This window comes from Kogia breviceps, chromosome 15 (assembly GCF_026419965.1).
Source record: "Kogia breviceps isolate mKogBre1 chromosome 15, mKogBre1 haplotype 1, whole genome shotgun sequence".
Lineage (NCBI taxonomy): Eukaryota > Metazoa > Chordata > Mammalia > Artiodactyla > Physeteridae > Kogia > Kogia breviceps.
Window position 1 is genome coordinate 37,508,106 of NC_081324.1, and position 9,655 is coordinate 37,517,760.

Sequence of the window (9,655 nt, forward strand, 5' to 3'; positions counted from 1 at the left end):
GAGCTCCCAAGATACTATTCACAGTTGTATCTTCTTTGTCGATAATGAAAATAAGAATGGAAAATACATTTGAATATAAACAATTATACTTAATTATTCCCAATTATCCTCCATGAAGTTAATAAAAAGGAAAACATTTTATTGATTATTTAGATGCAATAAGTGAAGCCCTAGGAGACTGAACTTGATTCTCCTGCATGTAGTATCTGAAAAATGTCCTAGTATCCTAGGACAGGGACAATGCCATTGACATTGTTGTGTTGCTCACAAAGAGAACATGGGGAAAAGCTCTAGCTCTCTGCACACAATGGCAGGACTTATGTGCATTATTTCCCCATCTCTCAAAAGCCAAGGAAGGAAAAAACATTCCTGTAATGTACAAATAAATTAGTAAGTGAATGAATGAAGTGTTACAGAGAGTTCTAGCCTATTATCCTAAAAGATGAACCCCAACCCCCTTAAGAAGCAGGGAAGTGAGGAAAAGATCTTTCCCCAAATGGTATGGGATTTTTTTTTCTGTTGAAATTTCTCATGTGAAAGATCCCCATTATGAATCTAAAGTGAAAAAAATAGGAAAATCTAGTAAATTGCTCAAGGTCTTCCGATTAATGGAGAGATATCCAGGCATCAGCTCCTAACCAGCCCTGGGCCTGGCTCTTTATATAGTCTGGAGTAGTCCACCTGAACTCGTCAGTATGCAGGGGGGCTGTGTTCCTCAGAAGGTGGGTCAATGGAATTTTTATTTTAATTTACATAACAGTTTTATAAATATTTGTTTCCACCAACTCTTTAAGAGTTATCTTTAAGGCTGATTTATATTATCTTTTGCTCCCCCTACCTTTCTCTGTGTTTGCTCCCCTTACTTCTCTCTGTGTCTAGTGTTTTATTCATTCACCAGAATAGTCATCAGAATCACATAGTAGATTATTTTTAACTAAAACAAATGTCAAAAATAATAACTACAGACACCTTTATTGTTTATTATAAAATTTAATTAAAATTTATATTCTGTACAAGCAAGATATTAAAATGGCTCAAAAATCAAAAGACAAATAGAATTATGGTGAAAAGTCTCCATGTGAATTCATGTACCAAAACACCAGTTCCCTTCCCCACAAAACTCTGTAATATTAGGTTCTTGACCTTCCTTCCAGAGATATGCCATGAGTGTTCAAGCAAGTTATATAAAAGTATGTATAAATATCTTATTTTTCTAACCTTGTTACATGGAGATAGCTGACTATAATATTTTACACACATGCTTACACCTTCCTTTCTTAATTTAATGAGGTATTTTAGAAATCATTTCCATCAGTACAGAAAGACCTTCTAATACTTTTTAACTGCTATGTAATATTCCCTTGTATAGCTCTACCATAATCTTTTTTTTTTTTTTTTTTTTTTTTTTTTTTTTGTGGTACGCGGGCCTCTCACTGTTGTGGCCTCTCTCGTTGTGGAGCACAGGCTCCGGACGCGCAGGCGCAGCGGCCATGGCTCACGGGCCCAGCCGCTCCGCAGCATGTGGGATCTTCCCGGACCGGGGCACGAACCTGTATCCCCTGCATCGGCAGGCGGATTCTCAACCACTGCGCCACCAGGGAAGCCCCCATAATCTTTTTAAATGTGTCTCCTATTGATGAACATTAAAGTTGTTGCAACTTATTGCAATTGCAAGCAAATTGCAAATTATTACTTAATAAACACCAAAAGGATATAATCTTAGCAGTAATCTTGGTGCCTCAAAGAGTAAGTGTATTTGTAATTTTGAGTTATAGACAAATTTCCCTCCATACAGGTTTACCAACTTATACTCTCAAAAGCAATGCATGAGAACTCCTTCACACCTTCACCAATGCAGTGTGCGTGTTTCATGACTTTTTTTTTTTGTCATGGTGTCTCAAAGCTGTTAGTCTGCATTTCTCTTTTATGAATCATGCTTATCATTATTTCAAAAATTAAAAGTCATTTAAATTTATTTTCTAAATTCATATATTTTGTCCATTTTTCTATTGGTCTTTTACTTAATGATTGAGAATTTAGCTTTCTGTGATTTGAGTATTATGTTTGATATTTTTTCTCATCTTTGATTTGCTAATGGAAATTGTCATCATGACACTTTTTTCTAATTTTCATATCTTCAAATTTGTTGGAGCTTTATGGAATTTTAAGTTGTATGTCAAGATAAGAATTTTCCACTCTTTAGTTAAAAGAATTCAGCCATGTTTTCTTCTCATATCCTTTAGTTAAAGTAGTTGTTAGTGCCTTTATGAAAGGAATTATCTCATTCATAAATATTCTGATCCATTTGCATTCTGACCCATCCATTTAAAAAATCTACATCCAATCTACATTGGGTTCAGGCCAAACATCTCTCAAATATATTTGAAAACACATTTACAGAGATAAAAGTTTAAGTGATGTCAAGAAAAAAGTTTATAAGGCTAGCAGTGTACAGAACAAAACTTTATAAGATCCTTCAGCAAGAGAGAAAACCTCAAGGTGGGTGGCCAGACCTCAAAATATTTTAATTGTAGAAAGAACTTGAATCAGGAAGAAAAAATATAAGGCTGTCAGACTTAACTACAACTCATAGGAATTTGGAATTAGTTCCTGTAATGAGATGGCATAAATTGAAAATTATGAGACTCAAACACTTTCAAAATGAACATTTAGTGTGCAGCTGATCTGATATGTTTGTGAGGTGTCTCATTCAGCAAATCTGGGATATGGGGGAGAAAGAAAACACAAATTTTCTGATTCTTTTCTCTGACATAGTGCCCCAAGGTGGAGAAATTGTGTGGTCAAAGAGGATATACACATTTCTGTACCTTTTAAAGATAGAAAATAACCAGAACATATCAGCCCAATAATTCCTCAATAATAAAATCAATTTCTTTTTTCATTTAATGGCAGTGGGATATAATGGGAAAGATTTTAAGATATCAGTTGCTGTGGGTTTTATTAAATATCAGTGTGTTTAGTTAATTTGTAGTGCTTATTGAAGGTTTATTTTGTGCCAGGACCTGTGCAAAATGTTTGATATGTTTGACAAACCATCACAGAGGTCTTCATGGCAATTTAAGAAAGGTTGGGTGTATTATTGCATCCCATTTTGAAGATGTTGGGGAGCAGGGCAGGTTGCCCCAAAATATGTCTCAATGGTATATTGATTATTTTGAATTAAAGTTACTTAAGAAATGGCCAACGCATGAGGGATACTCTAACACTCTCCCCTGTCTCTGAAAGCAGGAAATGAATCTCCTATGAAAGGTGCACTCCCTGCATTTGGAGGCAGGACACCCTTATCACCAGAATAGGGAATTTGGGTCTGAGAAACCTAAGTAAACAAATATCGCTACTACTTTCATTTACTACCCCAAGTCCAAACTCTATTTAGATACTTCGCTAATTAAGCAGCCAAAGCCTAATTTTCTTTTTCCTGTCAATTCTTCACAAATTTGTTTCTTTGTCTAAAAAATATAAAAGCTGCCTTCTCTGGCCACTTCTTAAGTCATATTTCTTATTTCTTTTTTTTTTTTTTTAAGTCTTATTTCTAAGAGACCTCTTTGTGCACAAATTTTTTTTCACCTGTTAATCTTTATATTAATTTTATTATTAATACAGCCACAAGAACCCAAGAGGGGTAGAGGAGGAAATTTCCCTCTCCTTGAAAAAGATGAGTCTCAGGTATAGAAGGACTATTTAAACTTGAACTGAAATCATGTTACTGTGGTGCAAACTCAAGCCTGAACTTTTAATAATGTATGGTCCACATTTCTTATTCACCAACCACATGATTTTAGACAATAAACATACCACAAAGCATTATTTACCTATGCTACTCCACTAACTTTCTAGAAGATTGTGAAAATATAAAGAAACTTTTATGAAATGTGAGAAAATAATGCAAAGAAAAAGGAAGTCAGCACAAATAATAATAGTGTTATTCAAATAATTGCAATGGGAATGGAGGTTGAAGTTTGCAAATTAAAGTCCATGGAAACCTACGGGGGAAAATGCATCAGAACTAAATCCTACAAACAACTAATATTTACCTGTTTTTATCTTTAACTTCTTGGTAAAGCTGTCAAGTAGACAAAAATTGACTTAGAGTTCTCCTAATTCATGATCTGGAAGTGAGTCTGGGATCAACAGATCTAAGAATTATCTCCCTTTTCTCACTTTCAAACTGTTATATAATAGATAATTTGGCCTTTGTTACTGGTTCCTGGGATGTGATAAAAATGTCTTTGTTATTCCTGTGTCCTTTGAATCACTTGAGTTTATGCTAAGAGATAAATTTATTCAGGATGGGAGCTAGTCTCCAGAAAGACCATACAAGATTGGAGCATTGGGGCTTTGAGCCAGTATGACCTCTGGGGATGTGAGAGAGCCTGGAGAATGGACCTAGTAGTCTGTGTGACTGAAGGTTTCCACTGTGAAGCAATTTCCACAGAAACGTGTCTCCTGGTTCTGTACTCAGTGACTCCCATGCTCATCCACAGAAGCCCACAGATGGAGGAGACAGTCTTTCATCCTACCAAACGTGTCTGCTTTTGCTTTTGACGTCGACTGACCTTATCACAGATTTTACTCAAGCTCCTGCTTTGTGTACTCCCAACCTAAACATATACACCCAATATCCCTCTACCCTCTATTCAGGAATCTGAGTACTTTATGGAAGTACTCAGGAATGAAGAAAAATACTTTGGCTACTTTAGGACTTGGTGCGGACTGAATGTTTTCATTAGAAATAATTTCTCCCTTTTATGCCATTTCTGGCAACCACTCAGAATATGTTATGTATGAGTGGAGGGACAGAGAAAAGCTTCGGTGAGAGAAGAAAAGATAGGAGTTTATCTCCTATATTGTACATTACAATCTATTTAGTACATCATATCAAATCCCTGAGGAAGGAATGATTGTCTGGCATTGGCCTTACTCTTCTTTGGTCCATCAATTTTGAATCACTTTCCTGGTCCTCAATCTCTGGGCTCTACTTGCTGGCTCCCAGTACCTACCATAGAGCCTATGATGTGACAACTGGTTGGAGAGGACCTCCCTGAGCTTCCTTTGAACAGTCTGTTGGATACCTTGTTTTTACACCTTGTAGTAGAACTTACAAGATGCGTGATTTATCTTGAGGCTCAGGCTGGACTGATCCACGCACCCAGACTCTTTGGTGGAGACAGAGATTTGGGAGAAACATGAGTCTTATTCTGATGTTACTATCCAGTTCCTAACATAGATCTTACAGTAATAATATTTGTAGAAGTATGTCTCTACAAAATGGCAAAACTTGCCATTTTATGAACCTCAATATTTCTATTGAGATGAAAACCCCCATCAGACAGTCAGACAAATGGCATTTATTATTTTACCTGTTCATGCCCTCTTCCACATTAGGCGAATGGTAAGGGATGCTTAAATCTTTCAGTGACCATCTGTCAATTGGTCAGACTAATTACCGAGAAATTTTCACATTGTTATCTTATCTGTTTCCTCATAAACTCAAGTGTTTCACATAGTTACATGCTGGTATCCCATCAAAAGGCTTGGAGGCAGGCTTGTTTTCATACTGCTGTGATAATGAAAGTCATGTATAGTTTGTAACGGTGATAGATTTCTAACTTAAGAGGATGGTGAAAAGCATTTAGCTGTTCCCCTATCTAGGAAATAAGATTTACAAATAAGAAGAAAGTGGTTAATTTTAAATCAAGGTTATTTTTATTCATAATTTCTTCCCCACAAAAGTTGGTTTTGCTTATTTTTATTTTTTTTTTGCAGTATGTGGGCCTCTCACCACTGTGGCCTCTCCCGTAGCAGAGCACAGGTTCCGGAAGCGCAGACTCAGTGGCCATGGCTCGCGGACCCAGCTGCTCCGCCGCACGTGGGATCTTCCTGGACCAAGGCACGAACCCATGTCCCCTACATCGGCAGACAGACTCTCAACCACTTCGCCACCAGGGAAGCCTTGCTTATTTTTATTGATCAAAGCTGACTTCTATACTCTGTTTCAAGTTTCTAGATATGGATCCTGAACTCAGCTATCATTCTGGATTTTCTGTTCAAGAGTTATTTTAAATATAATAATTTTTTTCTATTTTTTATGGGGGAAAATAATTATTTTTAAGCTCAAAAATTTGTAATGTTCATATCAAAAATGACATTTACAAAACCCCAAGTTGGAGCTTCTTATAATCATGATTTTATTCCTAAGTTAGTTCTTTTTTTTGTTTTTTTTTTGTGGTACACTGGCCTCTCACTGTTGTAGTCTCTCCCGTTGCAGAGAACAGGTTCCGGATGCACAGGCTTAGCGGCCACGGCTCACGGGCCCAGACACTCCATGGCATGTGGGATCTTCCTGGACCAGGGCACGAACCCATGTACCCTGCATCAGCATGTGGATTCTCAACCACTGCACCACCAGAGAAGCCCATATCCTGTTCAATTTATCTATATTTCTGTTTTTGTGCCACTAGCATACTGTCTTACTTACTGTAGCTTTGTAGTACATTCTGAAGTCAGGGAGCTTAGTTCCTCCAGCCCTGTTTTTCTTTCTCAAGATTGCTTTGGCTATTAGGGGTTTTTGTGTTTCCATACAAATTGTGAAATTTTTTGATCTAGTTCTGTGAAAAATGCCAGGAGTACTTTGACAGGGATTGCATTAAATCTGTAGATTGCTTTGGGTAGTAGAGTCATTTTCACAATGTCGATTCTTCCAATCCAAGAACATGGTATATCTCTGCACCTATTAGTATCATCTTTAATTTCTTTCATCAGTGTCTTATAATTTTCTACATACAGGTCTTTTGTCTCCTTAGTTAAGTTTATTCCTAGATATTTTATTCTTTTTGTTGCAATGGTAAATGGGAGTGTTTTCTTAATTTTACCTTCAGATTTTTCATCATTAGTGTATAGGAATGTAAGAGATTTCTGTGCATTAATTTTGTATCCCGCTACTTTATCAATTTCATTGATTAGCTCTACTAGTTTTCTGGTAGCACCTTTAGGATTCTGTATGTATAGTATCATGTCATCTGCAAACAGTGACAGCTTTACTTCTTATTTTCCAATTTGGTTTCCTTTTATTTCTTTTTATTCTCTGATTAGTGTGGCTTAAACTTCCAAAACTATGTTGAATAATAGTGGTGAGAGTGGGCAGCTTTGTCTTGTTCCTGATCTTAGTTGAAATGGTTTTAGTTTTTCCACCATTGAGGACGAGATTGGCTGAGGGTTTGTCATATATGGACTTTATTATGTTGAGGAAAGTTCCCTCTATGCCTACTTTCTGGAGTGTTTTTATCATAAATAGGTGTTGCATTTTGTCAAAACCTTTCTCTGCATCTATTTAGATGATCATTTGGTTTTTCTCCTTCAATTTGTTACTATGGTGTATCACATTGATTAATTTGTGTATATCGAAGAATCCTTCAATTCATGGATTAAACCCCTCTTGATCATAGTGTATGATACTTTTAATGTGCTGTTGGATTCTGTTTGCTAGTTCTTTTTAAAAAGTATATTTATTTATTTACTTTGGCTGTGTTGGGTCTTCCTTTTTGTGTGAGGGTTTTCTCTATTTGCAGTGGGTGGGAGCCACTCTTCATCACGGTGTTCCGGCCTCTCACTGTCGTGGTCTCTTTTGTTGTGGAGCACAAGCTACAGATACTCAGGCTCAGTAGTTGTGGCTCATGGGCCTAGTTGCTCCATGGCATGTGGGATCTTCCCAGACCAGGGCTCAAACCCATGTAGCCTACATTGACAGGCAGATTCTCAACCACTGCACCACCAGGGAAACCCTGTTTGCTAGAATTTTGTTGAGGATTTTTGCATCTATGTTCTTCAGTGATATTGACCTCTATTTTTCTTTCTTTGTGACATCTTTGTCTGGTTTTGATACCAGGGTGATTGTGGCCTCATAGAATGAGTTTGGGAGTGTTCCTTCCTCTGCTATATTTTGGAAGAGTTTGAGAAGGATAGTTGTTAGCTCTTCTCAAAATGTTTGATAGAATTAGCCCGTGAAGCCATCTGGTCCTGGGCTTTTGTTTGTTGGAAGATTTTTAATCACAGTTTCAATTTTAATGCTTCTGATTGGTCTATTTATATTTTCTATTTCTTCCTGGTTCAGTCTCGGAAGGCTGTGCTTTTCTAAGAATTTGTCAATTTCTTCCAGGTTGTCCATTTTATTGGCATAGAGTTGTTTGTAGTAATCTCTCATGATCCTTTGTATTTCTGCAGTGTCAGTTATTACTTCTCCTTTTTCATTTCTAATTCTATTGATTTGAGTCTTCTCCCTTTTTTTATTGATAAGTCTGTGTAATGGTTTATCAACTTTGCTTATCTTCTCCAAGAACCAGCTTTTAGTTTTCTTGATCTTTGTTATCATTTTCTTCATTTCTTTTTCATTTATTTCTGATCTGATCTTTATGATTTCTTACCTTCTGCTAACTTTGGGGAATTTTTGTTCTTCTTTCTCTAATTGCTTTAGCTCTAAGGTTAGGTTGTTTATTTGAGATGTTTCTTGTTTCTTAAGGTAGGATTGTATTGCTATAACGTTCCCCGTTAGAACTGCTTTTGCTGCCTCCCAGAGGTTTTGGGTCGTGTTTACATTGTCATTTGTTTCTAGGTATTTTTTGATATCCTCTTTGATTTCTTCAGTGATCTCTTGGTTATTAAGTAGTGTGTTGTTTAGCCACCATGTGTTTGTATTTCTTACAGATTTTTCCTGTAATTGATATCTAGTCTCATAATGCCTGCCTGGAGCACCAAGAGCCTGTCCTCCACATGGCTCAGAATAAAAGGGAGAAAAAAAAGAAAGAAAGAAAGAAAGAAAGAAAGAAAGAAAGAAAGAAAGAAAGAAAGAAAGAAAGAAAGAAAGAAAGAAAGAAAGAAAGAAAGAAAGAAAGAAAGAATAAGATTAAATTAAATTAAAAAGTTATTAAAATAAAAAATAATTATTAAGAAAAAGAATATAAGTAATAAAAAAAAGGACTGACAGAACCCTATGACAAATGGTAAAAGCAAAGCTATGCAGACAAAATCACACACAAAAGCATACACATACACACTCAAAAAAAGAGAAAAATGGTAATATATATATATATCATTGCTCCCAAAGTCCACCTCCTCAATTTGGGACGATTCTTTGTCTTTTCAGGTATTCCACAGATGCAGGATACATCAAGTTGATTGTGGAGATTTAACCCACTGTTCCTAAGGCCACTGGGAGAAATTTCCCTTTCTCTTCTTTGTTCACACAGCTCCTGGGGTTCTGCTTTGGATTTGGACCTGCCTCTGTATTTAGGTAGCCTGAGGACGTCTGTTCTTCACTCAGACAAGACCGGGTCAAAGGAGCAGCTGATTCAGGGGCTCTGGATCACGCAGGCTGAGGAGAGGGACGGGTACAGATGTGTGGCAAGACTGCTGCCGCAGAGGCCACCATGACATTGCACCAGCCTGAGGCACACCATGCATTCTCTTGGGAAAGTTGTCCCTGGATTGCAGGACCTTGGCAGTGGTGGGCTGCACAGGCTCCCAGGAGGGGAGGTGTGGATAGTGACCTGTGCTTGCACACAGGCTTCTGGTGGCTGCCGCAGCAGCCTGCTCATCTCATGCCTGTCTCTGCAGTCCGCGGTGACAGGTGCCTCTTGCG